This window comes from Mandrillus leucophaeus, unplaced genomic scaffold (genome assembly GCF_000951045.1).
Source record: "Mandrillus leucophaeus isolate KB7577 unplaced genomic scaffold, Mleu.le_1.0 Scaffold55, whole genome shotgun sequence".
Classification (NCBI taxonomy): Eukaryota; Metazoa; Chordata; class Mammalia; order Primates; family Cercopithecidae; genus Mandrillus; species Mandrillus leucophaeus.
This window is the reverse complement of record NW_012105919.1, coordinates 4968219-4991476: the sequence shown is the minus strand read 5'-3', so window position 1 is coordinate 4991476 and position 23258 is coordinate 4968219. Positions and strand designations below refer to the sequence as shown.

Genomic DNA, 23258 nt, shown 5'->3' with positions numbered 1-23258 from the left:
TAACTCTCCTCAGCTTTTGTAATGCCCTACGTATGCTTCACTCTCAGGAGGCCAGGCAGCCCATTTCACAGATGGGGAGAGTGGGTTTGGAGCAGGGCACGTTGTGTGGTTGAGAGGTGGTCCCGCCTGTTTCCCTCCCAGCAGCTCACCTTCCCTGCCCCCTCATCCCTCATGGACTGACACACACTCTCTCTGGTCCAACCAAGGTGAGGCATTGGGCTTCCTGGCAGGCCAACTTGCAGGCTAATGGAGAGTTACCATCAATATCATAGATGGCCACTTTCCAGGGAATTCAAATATAATAAAATATACTTAACATGGGAACTCGATAGAGTGTAATTGAAATCTTTGATGATCCAGGAGGTGATTCAGGACCTGCTGGGCCCCGTTTCATCCTTGCAGATATCAGCTATCACTGTGCATGCTACACAGAAGCCTTGATGAGTAAGGTTCCCTGGCTGCCAGCCTGAGTGGTTCTCATTGTGTGCCATGCCCCCTGCGATGGGCCTTGTCCTCTGGCCACAAGAGCAGGCTCAGGGAAGGGCTTTGCTCCGGTGAAGGACAGACCCTATCCGTTATCAAAATGGTCAGGCATATGGCTGTCCCAGTTGTGGCCTCAGCGTCGTCTCACAAGGGTGTATCCCACTTGACTGTCTGCAAAGCACTTCAGCCAGCACTTGGCCTCTGCTCTCAGATAGCACAGGCTTTGAGTCCTGGCCCAGACCTTCATTTGGAGAAGTAGGTTTGTAGCTTATTGTTCCCTTTTCAGGAAGATACAGCTCTGTAAGCAGGTAGATTCCTCATCTACTTCCAGAATAATTAAGATCTTAATTCATCCCTGCAGAATTTGAGAAAATGTTGGTTGAAAGAAAATTACAGTGCAACCCCCAGTCTAAGGCGTATGTTTATAAAGGGGCACAAAGCTTCAATCAGAGCTCCCTAGCAACCAAAGCTAGAAATCCAAAGCAACTCTTACTCTGCCACCTAACTCACTGTGCCCGCTAACTGTTACTGTGCCACCCAGCCCTCTAAAGAGATGCCCCTCCCTCAGAGGGTACCAGGGGTTCTGGCAGGCTAGATTCAGCCTGTTATTTCTCAGGCTGGAGAGGGCATGTTCTGTTTGTATTTTGGTACCTAAAACTTCAAGATGAACCACGCTTAGTCTCTTGCAGCATCAGTTTTACTCAGTAATATAGCACAAACTTATTTTTTGAATGTTACTGCACACATACTACCCTGTTGTGGAACAGGATGCAAAGTTGGCATGCAGGGTTAAAATAAGCACAAGATGACTTTGACTCACACCCCTGAACCTCTGGAATTGTGTGCTCCTCTCACCTACCATTCAGGGGAAGGGGAAAGATGTGTTGCCAGGAAGTTTTGAGACATCTTGGCCTAACTCATAAGTGGAGAGAAAGAAAGAGGTAGAAAAGGGGGCTATGAAAGAGAGAAGGTGGTGCAGACCAGGAAAAGATGGAGTGCCCAGTGCTGATCTTCGGTGCCAAGCTTGTCCCACCTTGCTCGCCTGCGCTCTCTGAGTCTGTCATGTGTGCCGAGACAATACCATCCAGTAGAACTTTCTGCCGCAATAAAGATATTCTCCATCTACGCTGTCCAGTACAGTAGCTGCTGGCACCGTGTGGCTCTTGAGCACTTGAAATCTGGCGAGTGTGACTGAGGAATTGAATTTTCACTTTATTCAATGTCAATTGAAAGAGCCAAAAACCTGTATCTTTCTCATTTTAGTCACATGTGGCAGAGGCTGCCATATTGGGCAGCACAGTTCTAGATTCTTTAAAATGCTTATACATTTTGATCTAGTGACTCTTCCCCTAGAGCTCTATTCTAAAGAAATCAATGGAAATGTGGACAAAGTTTTTAAATGCGAGGCTCTTCAACAGGGGGTTGCTTATGATAGCAAAAATTTAGAAGCACTACCAGAGTTCAGCAGTGAGAGGGGGCGGGCTAAATGATGGAGGGAAAAGTCATCCGCAGTGTTTATCAGGAATGTTAATGAGAGGAGAAATGCTTTTCCATCCAGCAATCAAGGGAAGAAAGCAAGAATCAGAACGGTAGGCCAGCCACAGTGGCTCACACCTGTAATTCCAGCGCTTTTGGGAGGCCAAGGCGGGCAGGTTGCTTGAGCCCAGAAGTTCAAGAGCAGCATGTCTCTACAAAAAGTTAAAAATTAGGTGGCCAGGTGCAGTTGCTCACACCTGTAATCCCGGCACTTTGGGAGGCTGAGGCAGGCAGATTGCTTGAACCCAGAAATTCAAGACCAGCATATCTCTACAAAAAATTAAAAATTAGACAGATATGGTGGCATGTGTCTGTAGTGCTAGTTACTCAGGAGACTAGGTGGGAGGATGGCTTGAGCCCAGGAGTTGGAGGCTGCTGTGAGCCATGATTGCACCACTGCACTCCAGCCTGTGTGACAGAGCAAGACCCCATCTCTCTTACTAAAAAAAAAAGGATCGGTAGATACAGTGTGATCCTTGAGTAGACCCGCATAGACATATATGCATAGAAAAAAAGACTGGAAGGAAATGCACCCAAAATAAACATCGTTATTGGTGAGTTTTTAGGCACTTTTTATTTCCTTCCCCATATTACCATGCATTTGGCAAATTACCTACACCAAACATAGATACCACTTTAGAATCAGAAGAAAAAATATTTCTTCAAAATAAGACAGCTGTTCATTGCTCTGTCAGTTGTCAGGGGAGGGCGAGGAGGGTGTTTCGTGAGATACTCAGGTTCAAACCCAAGACCCATTTCACTTTTAATAAACCTTTTGAGTGACTGTCTGCATTCTCTCTTCCCCATCTCTGTTCAGCATTCCTCTTTAACTCTAAAGCTGACCCTTTTAAAAACCTAATTGCATTAAATGAAGCCAGGACAATACTGCTCTGCTGTCTTTTTGCCCAGCACTTTATATCATTTCAAAACTCTTTCTTACACAAAACTCTTTTGAATCTTACCCTATTAGCAAGTCAAAGTTTTACTCTTTCAAAATTCTTTCTCCTGATTATAAAACGAATCTCATTCCCGAGAGTTTGGGAAATTGAGCAAATGCAAAAGAAAACCAGCCCACTCCCCACTGGGCAACAATAGCAATCCCGTTTCTGTCTGCCTTGCCCATCATTTTTTCATATGCCTCTGGAGGCAGGGCTGGTATTAATATCACCACTGCACAGATGAGGAGATAGCAGGTCAGAGAGGTTAAGTGACTCACCTGAGGTCTCATGGCTGGTTAAGTGGCAGATCCGAGGCCCAAGCCTGAGTTCTAGTCTGTGTTCTTTGCCTGGCTTTGTAGGTGAAGCTTGATGTAACCCCCAAATAGGCATCTCACCTATTCATAGGATGCTGAGAGCCTCTTATCCTTCCAAGTGCAGCGCTTAAAAGCCTTCTATAATGGCTCAGCTCACAGAGTAAGTTACACCAGGCTGATCCTTTCTTGACAGGAGTTTACTATTTAAAGTAGATACGGGTGACACAGACGGGGTTATTCAGGATGTGCGTTGTCACACACAAGCAGAATGATCTCAGTGTTTACCCGACACACGACGGAGGAATAAAGGCTTTCTACAGGGAAATAAGCGGGAAGACCGAGAGAATCATGTGGGAGAGGTTTGACTCCAGACAGTGTGATTACACTTTGTGGGGCAATTATACTCTGCCTACCTTAAATTTAAATCAAGTCCCTTTAACAGAGGCGTGTTCGCAAAAAAAATTTTTTTTTTTCATCCCAGCCTGAACCATCACCTGGGCTTCTGTTAATATAGCAGAGCAGCAGCTGCAACCCAGAATGGTCTATTATTAAAAAGAAAAAGTCAGTGAATTTTTTTTAAGGGCCTCTAAGCCTCCTGGATGGATGTGGTGCGCGCTCTGCAATTTTCGGAGACATACTATATCCTCGAGTAAGTGAAATGACAGCCCCTCCCTCCCTCTCCACCTGGACGATTCCAGCTCTGCCTTGAGAAGTAGAGAGTGATGCCAGGTCCAAACCAACCCTGGCAAATGGGAAAGAAGTTTAAGATCTGCCTGAGTCTCTACCCTCTCCTGCTGTCAGCCCCCTCCCTGCTGGAGAAACATGGAAAAGTGCTGACCACACTCCTTGTACTCCCTGGGGCTTATTGGTGCTTTTCTAAACAAGTTGTGCTAATGTTGACTTCCCCATGGGAGGAACAGCCCAAGTTTGAGCAAGAGAGAGTTGGCTGGACGAATAAAAGCATCCCAGCATCCCAGCTGTGGACAACAGGACGGGGCAGGAGATGGCGGGATGTTTCCTGGGAAGAAGGTTCTTTTCTGTTGCTGGGGATCCTGATGCAGCCTTCCTAGATTGGTGGCTAGGAAATAACCCCATGGGTGTTTCCACCTAAATATTCCATCAAGGCCAGGCCTGGTGGCTCATGCCTGTAATCCCAACACCTTGGTAGGCTGAGGCAGGAGGATCCTTTAAGGCCAGGAGTTTGAGACCAGCCTGGCCAACATAGCAAGACCCTGTCTCTACAAAAAAAAAAGAAAAATTGAAGTATTAGCCAGGCATAGTGTTATGCACCTGAAGTCTATAGTCCCAGCTACTTGGAAGGCTGAAGTAGGAGCATGGCTTGAGCCTGGGAGTTCGAGGCTACAGTGAGCTGTGATCGCGCCACTGCTCTCCAGCCTGGACGACACTGCAACACCCTGTCTCAAAAATTACATATATTCCACAGGCACATCCATTTGCATTGGGGAGCACACAGCATCCCTTGGGGGAAGGATCTTGGACATGTTCTGAAGTCCTGTGGGACACCCCCGCCCCGCCCTAGGGACATGGAATGGGGAGAAGCCAGCACTTCTAGCTGGTTGGTTTTTGTTTTTCAACCAGTCTCTCCACCGTGGCCAGAGCTTCTCTCTACCATCCCCGAACGTTCCCCGACACGCTCAGAAGCCAGTGGGGTGGGGGTGATCGGCAGCGTGTTCCACTCATGAAGAGTCACTCATTTGTATCTCATTTTCGAGTTATTATCGAGCCGCCGGTTGTGAGAGTATTTTGACAGCAACTGTCAGCAAGGTGCAAGTGGCTGCCATCGCCTCCGATTGGCTGCAGACACCTATGGCAGGATGCTGAATAATATTCCAGCCCACCCCTGCCCCCACCAGAGAGCAAGGCAGGGAGGAAGGGGGGTGCCAGGGGAGGAAAAGAAAACAGCAGAGCAGAGGAAGGGGAAACACCCTGGCCACTCACGGCCTAGAGCCAGCCTGGCTCAGCTCCGGCAGCCCCAGAATCATTAGCATTTTTCTGACTCCCACTAGAGACGGCGGCCGTAAAAGACTCAGATTGTGTCTCGTGTTTTATTTAATTTATTTTATTTGAGGTTTTGGGCAGCAAGGGAGGGGGGAATGAGAGAGGATCCATCCAAACAACCATTTAGGCTTGTCAGAGTTCATTTATTGAATTAGCGAGGTTACCACTCCCGGGCTCCCAGCTGCCTGGGCTCCAGCCCGGAAAGCCAGAGGTAGCTGCAGCATCGGAGCAGGGAGCTGGGAGCTGGAAAAGGAGGTACGAATCTGAGCACTGAGGCTCTCTGATCGATTACGCCTTTTCTTTGCTTTTTTCTCCTCAGCTTGATTGAAATGCAATGGAATGCATGTATTTTCCCTTCTTCCTTGAAGACTCCTCTAGCCATAATATAAATCCTTCCGCATGTGTTTCTTTCCAAGAGCCGTGCATCCAGGCAATGGAATAAATAATGTTTTATATTCTCTGCCTTTTACCTAAGCAGTTTAAAATTCGTTGTTTGTTTGGGCTTTGGGGTTTTTTGTTGTTGTTTTTTGTTTTTCTTTTTTTTTTTTTTTAAAGTATGAAAAAAATGTCAGCAACACTAGAAAGCAGATGTTTGGTGATCGGGAAGCACGCACACTTTAGCTTTCAACTGAGGACCCGTGAGGCTGGTCTTAAGGGCAGGGTGACTGCAGGAGAATGCCGTCTTTGTGTTCCAGATGAGGGAAACCATGTGTCATTTTTGTTTGCTACCCCTCAAGTTTCCCCACATTGACTCAGGCTTCAGCTGCTGTGCCCAGGTTTGGGGCTGAGCTGAGTTGGGTGCTATAGAGCGCAGCCCCCACATTCCTGTGGGTTCTCCTTGCCTGTGTGTACCTGAGAGTGGAAGAGAGCCGCAGCTCGGGGTGTGTCTTTCCCCATAGCAGTGCGGATCCACCGGGGGACATTTGGAAATGTCTAGAGTCACTTTTGGTTGTTGCAGCCTGGAGGGTGCTGCTGGCATCTAGTGGATGGAAGCCAGGGGTGCTTCTCGACATCCTACAGTGCACAGGACAGATGGGGCTGAGAGACTGTGGCCTGTAGGGAAAGGACCAGAGGGAAATGTGTGGAGGAAACAGCAGAGGAGCCGGGAGCATCCCAAGGTTTCTGTTGGCATGCGGGGAGAGGGCTGTCCTCTGCCTGTGGGCATTTCACATGGATAGCCACCACCCACTAAATAACAGCCATGATCACAGTCATTGCAGTGTCCGAAACAGTCCCCCGAAGGCTTTCAAGGGAGTAGTACCGCCCATTAAGAACCACTGCCTTTATTTTTATCTATATTTTATTTTTCTAGTGCTGACCATATGCTAAATGCCAACCTAAGTTCTCTAATATCCTCACAGTAGTCCCACGAGGTTGAAGTTTTTACCTCCATTGTAGAGATGAAAACGGGAAGTACAGCTTACAGAGGCAGTGTCCCTGCCTACAACTAAAATACAGGGAAGACAGGTTGAAAACCCAGCCCCAGCAGAGGCCAGTCTTTGCTGAGCACTGCTCCTCTGGGAACCTCAGTTTCGTCATCTGTTGAATCGGGGAACTGATGCCTGTCTTCTCACATGTTTCTCTTAAGAATCTTCAGAGAATGTACATAAAGGGGCTTTGAAAAAAATCATATACAATGTATGGAAATTGCCATACTGTTCCTGGGAGGAACCTAAAATCACGTGGACAGTGACGAGCGTTCTTTATGGGCCCCACATTGATAGCTGAGACAGTGGCCACTGGAATATGGACTTAGAAGGTCAAGGTTTAAAGCCAGACGAGATTTGGGCTGAAATCTACAAAGTGGTTGCAAAGCAGAACCAAATAGTCTTTGACTGATGTGATGTTGGCTTCCACGGGATTCTGTTATTTGTTATGTCATTAAACAGATTGGTTATATAATGTCATTTCAGAGGGAATGTTTGTAAAGTGTTGAGTTTTTTCACTAAAAGCAGTGCACATGCTGGCAGAGGCTCCTGACTCGAAATCTTAATAGAGCAGCATTCTCTTCTCTCTCTCTCTCTTTCTCCAGCTGTCTGATGGTTGGCCAGGGAGTGGGGAAAGCAAGTCCAGGGAGCTAACCACAGGTCCGGCTATGTATCCGGGTGGCCTCAGGGACTTCTAAAAAGTTGGGATGAGCCAGGCACAGTGGCTCACACCTGTAATCCCAACACTTTGGGTGTCCAAGCCAGGAGGATCAATTGAGCCCCCAAGTTCAACAACAGCTTGGGCAATATAGTGAGACCTACCACCTCCACAGAAGATTTTAAACCTTAGCTGAGCATGGTGGTGCACTCTTGTAGTCCAGGTACTTAGGAGGCTGAGGCAGGAGGATCACCTGAACCCGGGAGGTGGAAGTTGCAGTGAGCCAAGATCACACCATTTGCACTCCAGCCTGGGGGACAGAGCAAGACCCTGTCACACGCAAAACAGTCGGGATGCCTGGGGCCACCCAGGATCAGTGGAATCAGATCTGCTAGATGTTGACTTTTTTTTTTTTTTTTTTTTTTTGAGATGGAGTCTTGCTCTGTCACTCACGCTGGAGTGCAGTGGCACGATCTCTCGGGTTCAAGCGATTCTCCTGCCTCAGCCTCCTGAGTAGCTGGGACAAGTGCGTGCCGCCACGCCTGGCTACTTTTTTGTATTTTTAGCAGAGATTGTGTTTCACCGTGTTAACCAGGATGGTCTCGATCTCCTGACCTCGTGATGTGCCTGTCTCGGCCTCCCAAAGTGCTGGGATTACAGACGTGAGCTACCGTGCCTGGCCGATGTTGGCATTTTTTAAAACATTCCCTGTCAGGTGATTCAGATGTGCAGCCATGGGTGAGAAAGGCTCCTCTAGATCAGAAATTGTCAAATTTATCCACAAAGGGCCAGACAGTCAAGAGTTTTAGCTTTGTGGGTCCCCAGCTCTCCATCAGGATTACCCAACTCTGCCTACAGCTCAAAATGCAAAGACAAGAAGTCAACAAGTAGGTGTGACTCTTCCAGTAAATCTGTATTATAGACGATGAAATTGGAACTTCATATGATTTTCTTGTGTCACAAAAATGTTATTCTTGTGTTTTTCTTTCCCTAAAAATATTTTTTAGATATAAAAGCCACCCTTGCTTTAATGGCTGTACAAAACAGGCAGTACAGTTTGCCAACCCCTGGTCTAGATGAACACTGAATTCTCTCTCAAGGCAGGCCATCTGTGTTCCTCTGAGAAACAGGCGTTCATCTCTAAAGTCCTCTGCACTTGCACACCCAGACCCCTCTGTCCTTGGGCTGCACGACCTGTGTGATGTTTACTGTTTGAGAAACTCATGTTAAAGTTGGAACTAATGGATATTCTTGGAGGGGGACCCCATAGGATCCCCATCCAAAGAAAATGAGTGTTTGTTCCTCACGAAGACAAGAGCAAATCTTTGGCGGGCGGGGGCGGGGGGAACAAGAGAAACAACCACATTCTGAAAAGCATCTGTTAGGTCCAAACTACTGAGAAAGGCCACACCACAGTTGCAAGGTCCATGGTGGACTATGCAGGGCTGAGTCTTTATCCAGCACAGGAGTAAGACTCCAGTGCAGCTGTTCATGCATTATTTTATGTGATTACTTATTCATAAAAGCCTTAGAGGAATCTGCATCTGTCTTAATGGTCCTGGGTCTGTCACTGGTTAAAATGGCAAAGCTGGCCAGGCACGGTGGCTCACACCTCTAATCTCAGCATTTCCGGAGGCAGAGGCAGGTGGATCACTTGAGCCCAGGAGTTTGAGACTAGTTTGGACAACATAGTGTTGTCCCCATCTCTGTAAAAAATTTAAAACTTAACTGGGCGTGGTGGTACAGGCCTGTAGTCCCAAGTACTCTGGAGGCTGGGGTGGGAGGATCTCTTGAGCCTACAAGGCAGAAGTTGCAGTGAGCTGTGGTCACACCACTGCATTCTAGCCTGGGCAACAGAATGAGACCCTGTCTCAAAAAAAAAAAAAAAAAAAAAGAGAAAAGAAAAGGCAAAACTGAGAGAGGCAATATAAAAGCATATGATGTTAAAAGTATTTTAACTTAAAATAGAAAAGTTGCAAGAATATTATAAAGAGTTCCAGATACCCTTCACTCATATTCCCCAAAGTTAATGTTTATCATTCTCTCTATATTTCCATACTGGTTTTTCTGAACCATTTGAAAGTAAGTTACGTACATGATGCTACTTCACCTGTAAATATCTAAGAGTATATTAAAAAAAAAAAAAAAAAAAAACACCAAAGATCCTTATAGTATAGTTATCAAAACCAGGAAATTAACCTAGAGACAATGTTATCTTATCTATAGACCTTATTCCAAATGCTACCACTTACTCTAATAATGTCCTTTGTAGAACCAGAAACAACTGATTGAGAACCCCATCCAGAACCACACGTTGCATTTCATTTTCATGTCTCTTTACTTTTCTTTAATTTTGGAAATGTTACCCTGTTTTGCTTTCTTTTTCACAACCCTGACAGTTTTGAAAACTACAGGCCAGTTGCTTTGTAGAAGTTCCCCGATTGGGTTTGTGGGATGACTCATCCTGATTGGATGGGTTAGGATTCTTTTGTAGAAATACCAAAGATTTGTCCCATTGCTGGCGATGTTGTCTTCGATCATTTGGTTAAAGAGTTTCCGCCAGATTTTCTCCACTAAGTTACTATTTGTCCCTTTGTAATTAAGAAATATGTTGGAAGATACTTCAGGACCCTGAAAATATCCTGTGTCTGGACTTACTTTACTAGTTTTAGCTTACACTGAAGATCCTTGCCTGAATTATTCATCACTGTGCTGGTGGCCAACTGATGATTGTGTAATTCCATCATTCCTCCAACGTGACATTCACTGATGGGTATTCTCCCCCGGGAAGGGCTTTTCTCCACATTCCATCTCCTCATATTTATTTACTTTCTTATTTTTTATCAGTGTGGGGTCAGTGGTTATTTTATTTAATGAGTTACAAATCATTATTATCATTATTTATTTTGTTTTGCAAATTGTCCCCAGTTTGACCAGTGGGACCCCCTTCAAGGTAGATTGTGTCCTCTTGATGTGCCCCCATCATTTTTGGGGTTTTTTGTACTCAAGTTATTCTTCCTTAAGTGTTTTCTAAGAATATATTTCAGATTCATCTTCTACTATCTCAGTACCAGCCTGGCATCAGCTGTTTCTCCAGGGAGCCCTAGTTCTCTGTAGTGGGTGATGGTATTTAGAAGCCAAGATCTGGGTGTCAGGTGTGCTCATTGCTACAGGGTCTCGTTGCCTCCAGGACAGAGTTTCCCAACCTCGTCACATCTTGGGCTGTATAATTTGTGGTGGGAGGCCGTTCTGTGCATTATGGGATGTTCAACAGCATCCCTGACCTCTACCCACTAGAGGCCAGTAGCATCCCTCACCCAGATATGACAACTAAAAATGCCTCCAGACATTGCCAGATGTCCTGCAGGGATAGAGGTGGGTACACAGAATTGCCCAACTGAGAACCAGCCTGTCTTAGCAAATAATACATGTGTGCGTGTCTGTGTGTCTTGTGTGTGTGTGTGTGTGTGTGTGTGTGTGTGTGTGTGTATACTTTTTTTTTTGAGACGGTGTCTTACTCTGTCACCTAGGCTGGAGTGCAGTGATGCTGTAATGGATTACTGTAGCCACAAACTCCCAGGCTCAAGCAATCCTCCCACCTCAGCCTCCTGAGTAGCTGAGTCCACAAGCTTGCACCACCATGCCCGGCTAGTTTTTCTTTTTTTTTTTTGGTGGAGATGGAATATCCCTATGTTGCCCAGGCTGGTCTTGAACTCCTGGGTTCAAACTGTCCTCTCACTTCAGCCTTCCAAAGTGCTGAGATTATAGGCGTTAGCCACTGTGCCCAACATGTATATTTTTAGATACACAAAGGGATACGTATACTTCTATCTCTATTTCTGCATCTGTATTAAAATGATGAGTTCGCACAGATACCTCCAGTTCCTGTTCAGGGTTATATTACAGGGTTCATTCTCTCCTCCCCCCTTTTCATATTTATAGCTGCCTTCTCAGGCAGTGAGAAACCTCCTCCTGTTATCCAGGGCCGGTGGACAGGCAACTGAGTTCCCATGACGGCCCCATCTACAGCACGATGGCATCATGAGAAAGAGCAGAGACTCAGAAACCAGACACACCTGGGTCCAAATCCCAGCTCAACACTGATCAGTCTCATGGCCTTGGCCAGGTTACCTAACCTGCCTGATTTCCTTATTTGTAAAATGGGAAAAATATCTGTAGGCACTGTTGTGGAATCACTGGTTATGGAAAGATAATAGCTGTCTTTGTGATTGAGAATTTGGAGTCAGTCACTCTGCCCTGTTAGTGTGCAGTGTTCTGCTGGAGCCTTCCAGAAGAAAAGAGAAGACGGACTACGAGAGGGATTGTTTCTTTCTCAATATTTGATAAGCCCCTTCTTTTCCGTCTTCCTTGACTGATAGCTCAGCCAGTTAATTCCAGCAGACACCCTGACCCACATGTGGCACCAAAGAGGGTTCCGTCTGCACTAGACAGCAGCTTCGCTTGCTTTCCTGCCAGACCTGGCCACCCCCAGCCCAGGCCTGCATTGTCCAGAACACACCTGCAGTCAGTCTGTTCACCGTTTCCCACTGGCACTGTCACTCCGGTAGCCACAGGTGACTTCTTGAAATTTCTGGGCAGGAGTTTTCTTTAGAGGGGATGACCTGCCTTTTGCATGTCCTGTTCTTCAAAATTATCTCTCTGTTTCTTCTCCCTCCTTCCCCACAACCTTTCTGTGTCTGTCTCTCTCTCCTTCCCTCTCTCTCTCTCTCTCTCTGTCTTTCTTTCTCACCTTTTGCCTTTTCCCAAAAATGTTTAGGCTTGGCAGCTTTTTAAGGCATCCCAAGGGCTTCATGTTGCCACCAACTGCCTCTCCTGGGAAAAATAGGGCTGCTTTAGTATTAACACCTGACCACACAGGGCTTGCAGACTCAGCATAAGAGCTGGGTCTTGAACTTTTGCATCTCTGGACTCTTAGTGGATCCAGAATTTCTCCAGTGGTGTGGGGCATCTGAGGGTACCTGCCAGGGAGCTTCATTTGCCCAGTAAGTACATGTTTTTATGTGATTTTGGGTCACTGGGGAGGGGCTAATGGGAATCCGGAGGGGTAAGGTACCCCAAGCCACTCCTTGGAGCCACCCCGGGGCTCAGCACAGGCCCCACTTCCCATAACTCTCAGTCCTCTCCCTCTCCCTGTGCCTCCAGCGGTCATTCAGAATCCCCTCAGCTCCAGGGCCTTCTCTGGTTCTTTTCAGTACTGAGCAGGCTGTGCAAGTCGTTCGTCTTGAGATTCCTTTTACTATGAGCCTAGAGCTCCTTTCAAATAAAATATGCTTGTTCTTTACCTTGGAGGAGGAAGAGTTTGCTAGAACACAGAATTCTGGTGATTTAGGTTCATACTTTAAGGTTTACAGAGCCTTAAACTCCCATGGAGGTGGCCAGGCCATTCCTTCACTTCACACAGGGTGCCAGTGACTTGCTCAAGGTCACTGAGCCCCACGGGCCAGGTTTGGGACAACTTTCAATGGCCAGTTAAGACAGAGAACTATGCCCTCCTTAAGACACCTGGTGCCTGTCCTATGCAAGAGGAATGGGGTTCTCTTTCTTTTCACCCTAAGCCATGAGGCCCCAGCACCTATCTCCCCTGTACACCTGCCCCTCACTGTCTCCTCATCCCAGCTGCCACAGCCCTTCTCCACTTAGAGGGGAGAGCACATGAGCTGACAGATCTGAGACAGAACTCCCATAGAACAGGGGCCATCAGAACTCTGTGACCAGCTCATGGGGGCCTGGAGGATTTGAGGACAGAAGCTCCGTTGTAAGAGGGCCCAGCTGCACCGCATAGCAGCAGCATAGTCAGTGACGCTCAGGGCGTGTGTGCACCCCCAGCGGGTGGAGGGCATGTGGGTCGTCTCTGCAGGAAGGCTTTGCTTCTATCCCACAGAATAACTGCGCCTCCGGAGGAGACACTACCAGGCCTCAGTTTTTTCCAAGAGTTGGTGTTGTGAGGAAGCAACATGTGGTTTTTAGAAGGAAGGATTTTGTCCAGCTTGTGGAAGAGACCTCCTCTTAAGTCAGGGAGCCAGGACAGTTGTTCACACCCATCCTCCAAACCATTAGTTAGCAGAGAAGGCAGCATTTTGCCTCCCTGTCCCTGCCATAGTTTCGTCTTCCATGCAATGGGCCCTTGAGGGAAAGAGGGAGGCTGCCAGGCCAGGGTTTTTACTAATATAAGCCGTCACTTTAAAGGACACCCTAGGCTCTGGCTGCAAAAGGGAGGTAACTGGTGGCCAGAGGAAGACACTGTTTGGTGTAGACGTCCCTGCCGTTTTTCTAATTCACTTGGTTCCTCCCCCAAAAGTAGAGAAGTCAGGCATTCCCACCTGGGTCCTGGAAAAACTGTTCTCACTCTTCCATCTCCCCAGCCGTGGGCCTCCTCTGGCTGTGGGAACTTAGATTATTTTTTGGAGGTGGAGACGCCAAGCCACATGACACTTGTCCTCCTTCCTCCCTTCCCATGACAGATCGTTAAATTATTCCAGGGGAGCCAGAGCTCTGAGGCTAAATTACCACAACGGCCGTATCATGGCAACTGTACCTGTCTGTGGTTCTGCAGCTGCAGCTACCCAGAAACTCGCTCGAGAAAAGTCATTATCGGGGCTGGGTGGGGAATCCAAGACAGTGCGTGTTCCAGAACTCCCTCCTGCCTCCTCAGACCCTTAGAGCAGCACCCCAGTGGAGGCAAGCCTTGCGTGTATAAGGAAGCAAATTGAGGGGATGATGGTGTTCAGGATGTGATGTGGGTACTGATGTTCACAGCCCAGAACTCACCGGCGTTTGCAGACTAAGGGACATTTGATGACAGCAGTGTTTTTAGGAAGGGGGCGCAAGGCAGAGAGAGCCTCTTTCTTTCTACGTTCCTGGTATTTGCCCTCATTTATTCATTTCTTGAATTATTGAGCACATGAGAAGGCCGTGGGAGATGTGTTGTTGGCCAAGACCAGTAAGACCCCTGCAGTCATGGAGCTGACATACAGGTGGGGAAATGGGACAGTAAATCAGGGGCGTCAGAGAGTGGTCACGCGACGCAGGCTTGTTACAGGGCAATGGGGTTGAGGGAGCCTGGGAGTGTAGCTCGCTGGGCCGGGAAGGTTTCCGTGGAAAGGTGTCTTAGACCTGAGGCCTGCAGAGACCTAGGCAGGGGGAGTGTCAGGTGTCCCAGCCCTGAGTAAGTAGGGCTTTAGCCCAGAGTCTCGCCGTTCACAGCTGTGACATCACCCTGCTTCCCCGAAACTGAAGCCACTTGAAAGATGACCCTCATGCAGAAAAATGTTTAGGACAAGGCTCACAGAACAAGAACTGTCGTACCCGTCAGGATCTCAGCTAGAAACAGAATTCATGTCGCTGTGTTCAGTACTTACCGAATGGATCTTTACAGATGCGGGCAGGATCGTGGAACCCATGAGGAACCAGTGAGGGGTAGGGGATGCACACAGCGTGCCCAGAGACCAACCACAGCAAACAGAATCTGTCACCTCAGGGGGTGTCAGAGCAGATAAAAAGACAGGATTTCCCATTTAATTTGAATTTTAATAAAATTTATTTAAGTTTTCTTTTTTTTTTTTTTTTGGTATAAATATGTCCCATACAGTACTTAGATGTACATGCAATACGTATTGGTTCTTTTTCTGGAATTTATACTTAAGTGGGCCTTCTTCATTTTATCTGGTGGCCTTCATCACCACCCCTGGGACCAGAGTGACAGGCTTGGGGGAGACAGTCAGAACCACCACTGAGCACAGAGGAGGGGCTGCCTGTGGAGCTGTCATTTTGGAGGGCAGAGCTGCTGCCAGAGAAGGGGCTTCTAAGCAAGAAGACACCAGGAAGAAATGCCTCAGCCCCTCCACCTGCCCACCAGGAGTCATAGTACTGCCCTCCATTGGGCATCTGGGAAAAGGGCAAATGGAGCCATGTACGAGCTGGGGTGGAGGAGGGCAGTATTTGTGCCAGGAGACTTAGGCTAAGGAGGGTTCCTGCAATGGAATGCTGGATGTAGCCCGAGCTCCCCGGCAGCCTGGGGAGGAAGGGAAGCAAGTGATTCTCCTGGGCATTATGGATATGGGGATCAAGGCAGAACAGTGTTTTCTATGCACTAAGCTCTTAGGAGGAAGGAATGGGCAAGCCATCCAGCCATGGTGGGCGGGGCCAGTGTTTGAGGTGTCGGAGGGTTTTCTTTTTCCCCTTAAAAAAGGAAAAATCTGCGTATATATAAAATGTATGTATGATCATTTTTACAGAAAAGAGTATGGAAAAATGCTAAACGTCTATCTTGTTTGTTCTCTCCAAACCAGAAGACCTTAGGTACAGATGACCCCAGGGAGCTGGGACAGCAGGACAGGGAGGAGACAGGTCCATACATAAGTGTGTCATTGCAGCCACTGCAATGAACATAACATGCAAGAAATGTACAGAATGTGGTCCAGAATTGCCCACTGGTGTCCTGTGCCCTGGTGGACCCCACAGAGCACTGCCCCAGGCTTTCACTTTCCTTCCCCATGGATTGAGCAAACTCCCAGGGCAGGATGGGTAGCCAGGAGGGCCAGAATACTAGCAGGCACGGGGAAACCAAGTGCTCACAGGACCATCCACCGCAGCTGCAGCCACACTGCAAGACGGCGGAGATGGGACACACGGTCTAGTTCTTAGTTCTGCCTTCCACAGGCAGCCCCTGCAGTCACTCCAGAACTAATTTTCTGTGGGCCACTCACTCGCATGTGTGGACACACAACAGATACACATGCATAGACACATACGTGCATCTCCTCCCCCAATCTCACCCTCTCACCCCCCCTTTCTTTTTTCAATTCTTTGGCACCTGGCTTTTTTTCTTTTCACTCAGTCGCATGCCTTGGCTATGGTCCAGTTTAGGGAGCAGTTTTCTAATGTGCCTCGGCGTAGGTGACCTTGGGCGGCTTTCCTGCCATGCCCGTGCTATGGGACGTTTGCTGAGTGAGGGTGAGTGTATGTATGTGTGTGTCAGGGAGAATGGATGCACCCTCTTCTTCTGGGCCCCATGTCTTGCCGCTCTCAGGGCAGGGTGTTAAGGTAGCTTGTCCCTTCTCCTAGTCACTTGCAGAAAAGAGCCAGTGTGGGGGCTGCGATCGCCAATGCCAGGTTCAGCTGTCTTCAGTGGCAGGATCCCTGAAAACTTATCCGTCATTAAGGCCGCTTCAGATAAATGACACATGGGGAGGCAGAGGTAGAGAGGCCTAATGAGGCTTTGTGCTAACCTCCCTAATTACCAGTTGACTTGATCTTCTCACTGCTTCTACTAAGTTCCCCCTGTAAGTGCCTGATTAAGGAAAACAAATAACTCAGGGAGTGAGGAGGTCAAGACACCTGGTGTTTAGGGTGACATGATGAGGACATAGTGGCAGAGAGGGGCCCTGGGCTGGGGATACAGTGGTGGTGTGATGCCTAAGGAGGGAGTGGAGTTTGGATGGGGAAGAGATCAGTTGAGAACAAGGGTCGTTGAAGTTTCTATAAAGGGCCAGAGAGTAAATATCCTAGCTTCATGGGCCATGTGATTTCTGTCTCAAGATCTTACCTCTGCCGTAGCTTGAAAGCAGCCGTAGACGAGACATAAGAGAATAAGCATAGCTGTGTTCTAGTAAAATCATATTTACCCCAAATATTTAGTAGGCCAGATTCGGCCGGTAGGCCCTGGTTTATTGAGCCCTTGTCTAAAAGAACCAGTCATTTTTTTCCTTTGTTTTCCTCTGTATCATTTAAAATGGGAATTGCTATCCCAGTGCCGAGGGACATTAGAGAGCAGGAGCTGGGCCTCACTCACCCGTCTGTTCTGAACGTAGTAGGTGGCTGCACATAGTAGGTGATTTGTAACTGAGTGAGGAACCAAGCCCAACTTGGATTCTGAAGACCAGTCTACATGCGCTCTCATCCTGGGGCTGCTGTTCTGGGAGCTGCTGTCCTTTTGCATTTCTCTTGCTTTCGTTGCTGCCTACTTTTAGCCGTCCTGATCCTCCCTTCAGCTCTTCCTTTTTGAGGCCTGTTTTAGTCAGGATGGACTAGATGCGTTGCAGTAACAACTTAGCCTGGAACCTTAGTAGCTTACCCTAGCTACAGCATATGGACATGTCCAGGAGGTTCTGCTCCACATAGTCACTCAGGCCCCCAGGTTTCACCATGGCCGGGGAGGAGACAGCTGCAGCACCACACTCAGGCCTCTGCTCACACCTCACAAGCCAGACCTGGCCACAGGGCTCCGCCTAACTCCACCTCCCTTTAGGGTCTGGGAGGGGGAGTGGGAGCCATAGATACTTGGTAAGCAGGTAATGCTGCTTCTACGGTAACAAGCCCCACCCCCAATGTACTGTCAGTAAAAGTTCCTGGGACGGCACAGTTCCAACCTGTGGGTCTTTGTGGTTCACAGTCACCAGTGGTCACTGGTGTATCAGAGGAAGGCCTCTCCCCAAAGGAAACCTTGTTTCAAGTAAAATCACCTCCAGACCCTAGAGAAGCTTCCCTGTTTTGATTTGGGGAGAGTGAGACAGGCCAAGCATCCTTGTGGCTGCAGGGGCAGCCCACTAGGGCATGGGGCCTTGGTCTGTGGGCTCCAAGTGCCATCTCTGTGGCTTGACATTTTGCATGTAGGCAAGGGCAAGCACCTTCCCTTTCCTCATGCATAAAGTGGGATCTCAGCTCACTGTAGCTTTAACCTCCTGGGCTCAAGCAGTCCTCCTACCTTAGCCCCTCCAGTATCTGGGAACACAGGCACACACCAACACGCCCAGCTAATTTTTGTATTTTTGGTATAGACGGGGTTTCACCATGTTGTCCAGGCTGGTCTCGAACTCCTGAGCCCAAATGATCCTCCCACCTTGGCCTCCCAAAATGCTGGGATTGCAAGCGTAAGCCACCATGCCCAGCCCCATTTTACTTCTTCCTGAATACTCACTATGTGCCCAGCTCTGTGTTCACTGCCATAGATTTATTATCTCTTTTAAGCCTTAACACAACTCTGTTGAGCATGGAGACCACTGTCCCCATTTCACAGATGGACAAGCCAAGGCCAAGTGGAGGAGAGAGGCTCATAAGCACTGGAGGCAGCTGGACTCCCAGGCTCACACTGGTGACCCCCACCTCCCAGCTCTAGACTTCCCTTCTTCCCAGTGTGGGTGGGGGCCACTCCCAGCATGAGTTGCAGATTCTACCCTGCAGTTGCTGGAGCAACCCCCTACCCAGGTGTAGAAACATCTGATCCAGACAGAATTTCTGTTTAATGGGGGCTTGAATCCAGCCAGAGAATCCTAGTCTGGTTTTAATTATCTCCCACCTTGCCCCGTGAGGGTGTGAAAACCTTTGATTATTTTTCCTCTAACAATAATTCCCCACCCCACACCCACCCCGAGGCACACGTCACCACAGGCCTGCTGGAATAGTCGCTGTGAAAAAGCTGTGGCCACACTTCCGCATCTTCCAAATGGAATAGAGGAGGAGGAAGTGAGGACGGGGGAGGCGCAGCTGAGATTCACACAAACAGCCCCTCTCCTGTGCGTGCACAGAGGCAGCCGGGAGATGAAGCACATCCTGGGCTTTGTGCATCGCCAGAGACACAATCATTGACTTTTCCCTCTGTGCAAACTTTGCAAATGATGCTCTTTAACGCGCTTGTGAGATAAACAGTGGCTGTTGCAAGGGGCCTCCTGGCCATTGATTTTTCTCTTCTTTCTCTTCACTTCTGCTTCAGGCTCCTTGGTTTTGCTACACCCCAAATCCTATCTGATCCTAATTGGGTTTCTTATCAAGAAAAGAGCGTCCCACCTACATACACCAAGAAGTCCAAGGGTGGTCCCCACTTGGGCTGTCACATTTGCGTGCTCTGACTCACATGTTCTGCCTTTTCCTATCGCCACCAGGAATCAGCCTTCCAGAGTCCATTCCTCTCGGTCCTGGACTCCAGGGCAGGCACAGACCCGATTAGACCTCTTCGGCTCTCAGCTTCTGACTGACCATCCAATTCTAAACTTTTGTAATTGAATCGAGTTCTTTGTTGGTTTATTTGGCCTCAAACAAATGGTCCACCTTGCAGATTCATTTCAACCCTTCCCTGCATCTTAAAACTCACCAATCATCCTGAGCTTGGGGTGTTTTATTGTTGTTTGATTTCCCAGACTTTTAAAAATAATGTTTGTCCCAGCAGGGTGAGTTGCTCTCCTCCCCATGAGCGCTGGCAGGCTCTGCGGCATGAATCACTGGCTCCTGTGCTCCCTGTCCCCTGACATGTCCCTGGGAGGCCTCCAACGCTTTCTGTCGAACGGCCGCACCGTGGCTTTGCCGCTTGCATCTTCTGCAGAGGCATCTTGGCTGTCATCTCCTGGTTGACAGCAGGCCTGGCTTTCTTGAGAAGCTCAGATGTTGAAGCTACTCAGTTACCTGAAGTACACCCCAATCTGTACCCCGATGGTCTGGAAAAGTGGTCTCCTCATGGCTGTGACCTCTTGGTCCGGGACTTCCCAGGGAGACTCAGTGACCATGCCTGCTCCCTCTTTCTAACCATTGAGTAGGGCCATTTGGATGCTTGGGCCTTTTGCCAAGGGGATGGGGAGCATCTGAACTGGGCTTTCTAACATCATGGGGGTTCTGGAGTGTTCCTCCTCGTGGCAGGTGTCAGAAGCCTCTAGAATGCAAGCTCTTCAGAAGCCGTCCTCCCAATCCATCATCATCTCCTCAGCCTCTTTTTCCACTTCCGCCATCATTTCCCAGTGGCTGGCAGGCTCCAGCTAGAACATAAGAACTGAGTTCAAGGGCTGAAGTTGGTTACTGTCCCCAGAGTGGCACACAGTGTGCCACAGCAAATCCACATCAGACAGACCCGGACCCAAGTCCTGTGACCTCAGATAAGACCTCCCCTCGAGGTCTCACATACGTTCTGGAAGGCCTGCCGCCCAGCGGGTCGGCTGTGGGCCTGAAGGGAGGCAGCGCGTGTAGAGCATTCGGCATGGCCACGGCAGCTGCTCGGCAAGTGCTGCTTCCTCCCACTCCCCGTTTCTTATTTTAGGTATTGAGAGTCCGATCATGAGAGGGGCCAGAAATCAGAAAAGCCAGGAAAAGACAAGCATCCGTTAATAACTCCATCCATCAGCACGCCACAGACACTTTTTACTGGGCAGCTACTGCGTGCCACGTGCTGTCAGAACTGTTCTGGGTGCCGGCCATTCAGTAGTCCAGCAAGGAAGAGCAACCATAAACAAATAGAGGGGAAAAAATGCACGGTAGAATGCAAAGTCCCATAACATCGAGAGGACAAATGAAGCAGGGTGACAGCAAATGCTAGTCGTGTGCAGACAAGCGTCCTGGGTCGGAGCACCTTTAAGGTGGCACCCTCCACCTTGCTGCTGTTCTCTGTTGCTGTTTAGCAGGGCAATGACTGGGTTTCTAGGCTCATCTGTTTGTCTCTGTGCTAAGCAGATCTCCAGGGTGATGGTGAGATGTCTGGCTCTTGGCTTTCTGGTGCATAGCACTCCCCACTTGGTCCAGACACGTGTAACTCAGCTCATCACCCGCACAATGCGTCTCATTTCTCCCATCACTGAAAAATGAGGGGTTTCCCCAGTAAGTGACTTTGCCACCTTATACCTTTAAGTATCAGCCCTCTGAAAATGCTGACCATTCAGTGGAAATCTTCCTAAAATACACAGTGCCTTTTCTAACCAGTGCAAGGAATCCTGAGCCCAGGTCACAGTCTGGGGACACTGGTCAGATCTGTTGAGGTGTGTCTGCTGTTCGCCCCTGTCCTAAATAGCCCCAGGCTGCTGTGCTTTCTCAGTGGTTCTAATACGATGTTTTGATACTTTTTGTGTAATCAAGGGGTCAAAAAACTAAAGTCCACGTCCCCATCATCCGTTTTTATAAATAAAGTTTCATTGGCATGCAGCCACACCCACTCATTTACATATCATCGGGGCCGCTTTTGCGCTACAGGGCAGAGTAGAGTAGTCGCAAAGCTAAAATTATTGACTGTCTGACTCTTTATAGAAAAAATGTGTGTATCCCTGGTCTAATTCGTGGCTGCTAGTTGTCACTTCTCGAAGCCTTTTAGGAACCTGCCAGTATTAATCCCAGTGCCCTTTTCAGCTCCTGTGGGATGAGAAATGAAATAAACAAGTTTGTTTGTAAAATAAAAGTAAATAGGCTTTCAGTGGCTGGGCCATGGGGCAGGGCCAAGGGCTTTCCCATCGGTGACAGGCAGAAGCTTAGTATGTGGGTTTCAGGCATCATTTTGCTTGCCAGCGGCTCTTTTCTGTATTTTGGCTTCTCTGGAGTCTTGAGGAGTGGGTGACAACATCTCCTTGTGCAAGCTGTAGTAGTCATGTGGCCTTAACAGCATGTGACTTGCTTTGCTGTAAGCTCCTTCTTCCCTAAGTCTCTGTGCTGGCCCCTAAATGGTGGCATTGCCTCACATTCCATTTGTGCCCCGCAAGAGGAATCTGGTTCCCTAAACCATATGCAGGGGCCTCCTGCTGCCATTGGAGGGCCCCTGTCATAGAGATGCCCTCAGGAAACCATGTAGATGTGGATGTTGAGGTGTGTCACCTTGTGCTTCTCAGAGAGGTCAGCACCCTGATAGTCCCAAATGGCTATGTCGCGAATCTCAAATCTCTCTGAGATATCTTCCTCTTGACCAGTAAGCAGGAGCCGGTGTTGGTGACTATGGGCTGCTGCTTGGTGCTGTTACTGCGGAGACAATACATGAAGAGTTTCCTAATTTCCTAGGGACTGGAACTTTCTACCTACCCACCTGTGCCCCTTGATCCCTACAGAACCCTACAAAGCTCAGTGGAAGTTCTTCCTGTATTTGTAAGATACAAACCCTACAAAGCTCAGTGGAAGTTCTTCCTGTATTTGTTGCTCTACTTTTCCATTGACAGCCCCCTTATTCTCATCACCTGCTCTCCTCGTTCCCTAGGTAGGAGAATCCAGGTCATTGGAAGATTCTTGCCTTAGCTCGAGGAGTCAAAACAGACTGGGAGAGCAGCACAGTGCAGGGCTGGTGCAAGGCAACCCGAGGCCATCTGGATTCACGCTCTGCAGACCACATTAGGGTTCTGAGCACTGAAATATATCTGAACCAAATGAAATTGATAGGGCCCTTTCAGTGTAGGTAGGAGTCGTGGCAGGGGAAGGAGTGGGCACAGTGTGGAGATAGCAGGTGTTAGGAAGTTGAGCGGCCACCCTGAATCCAGCCTTTTCAGGAGGCGTGGCTGGCAGCAGGCAGCAGGCGGCAGGAGTGGGTGTGAGCCGGTGACACAGTGTGTCTCCCTGCTTGCCATCGCCTGCTCACTCTGAAACAGTAGGTCCAGCTCCCTGCTCTGTTTTACAAGGGAGCTCACCCCATCTTCTCCTCCTGCCTTGTCACTAACTTGGTTTCCACCCTCAGCCCTCCAGGATCCTGAAACTTCATCTTCATTGCAACCCCAGGGGTAGTTAAATCCAGTACCAGAGGTTTCTAGATTTGGTGTTGACGTGGAGCAGCCCTGGGGGCCCAGGAGTTCACCCCTTAGTGGCTTTTCTTAGAGTGGCAGCAGAAATGGACAAAACAAAGGGTTTCAAGTTATGCACAATGTTCACCACAGCTGGTGACTTCCTAGATTCTCTCCATCTCCTCTTGGAGTTTCTGGAGTTACCGTGGAGGTATCAGGCCTGATGGAAATAATAGCAAAAAGCAAGATATGCAGCTGATTAATTCTTGAACCATTCTTAAGCTAACAAGCGAGCGGCTGGGTTTTTTCTGTTTCTGTTTTTGTTTTTCCTCTTTAATTTTTGTCCTTCCTCTTTTCAGACATTTCTTGTACTGAGGATGACGACACCAAAGGGTGTTAAATTGGTTCTGAATGTCCACCTC

The 23258-nt window shown here is 48.4% G+C and overlaps 1 protein-coding gene across 2 annotated transcripts in view; it reads left to right on the top strand.

Annotated features, from left to right (window-relative positions):
• RBM19 (RNA binding motif protein 19) overlaps positions 1-23258 on the top strand; it is a 158507-nt gene that overhangs the window by 86769 nt on the left and 48480 nt on the right. The gene's annotated exons all lie outside the window — the stretch shown is intronic.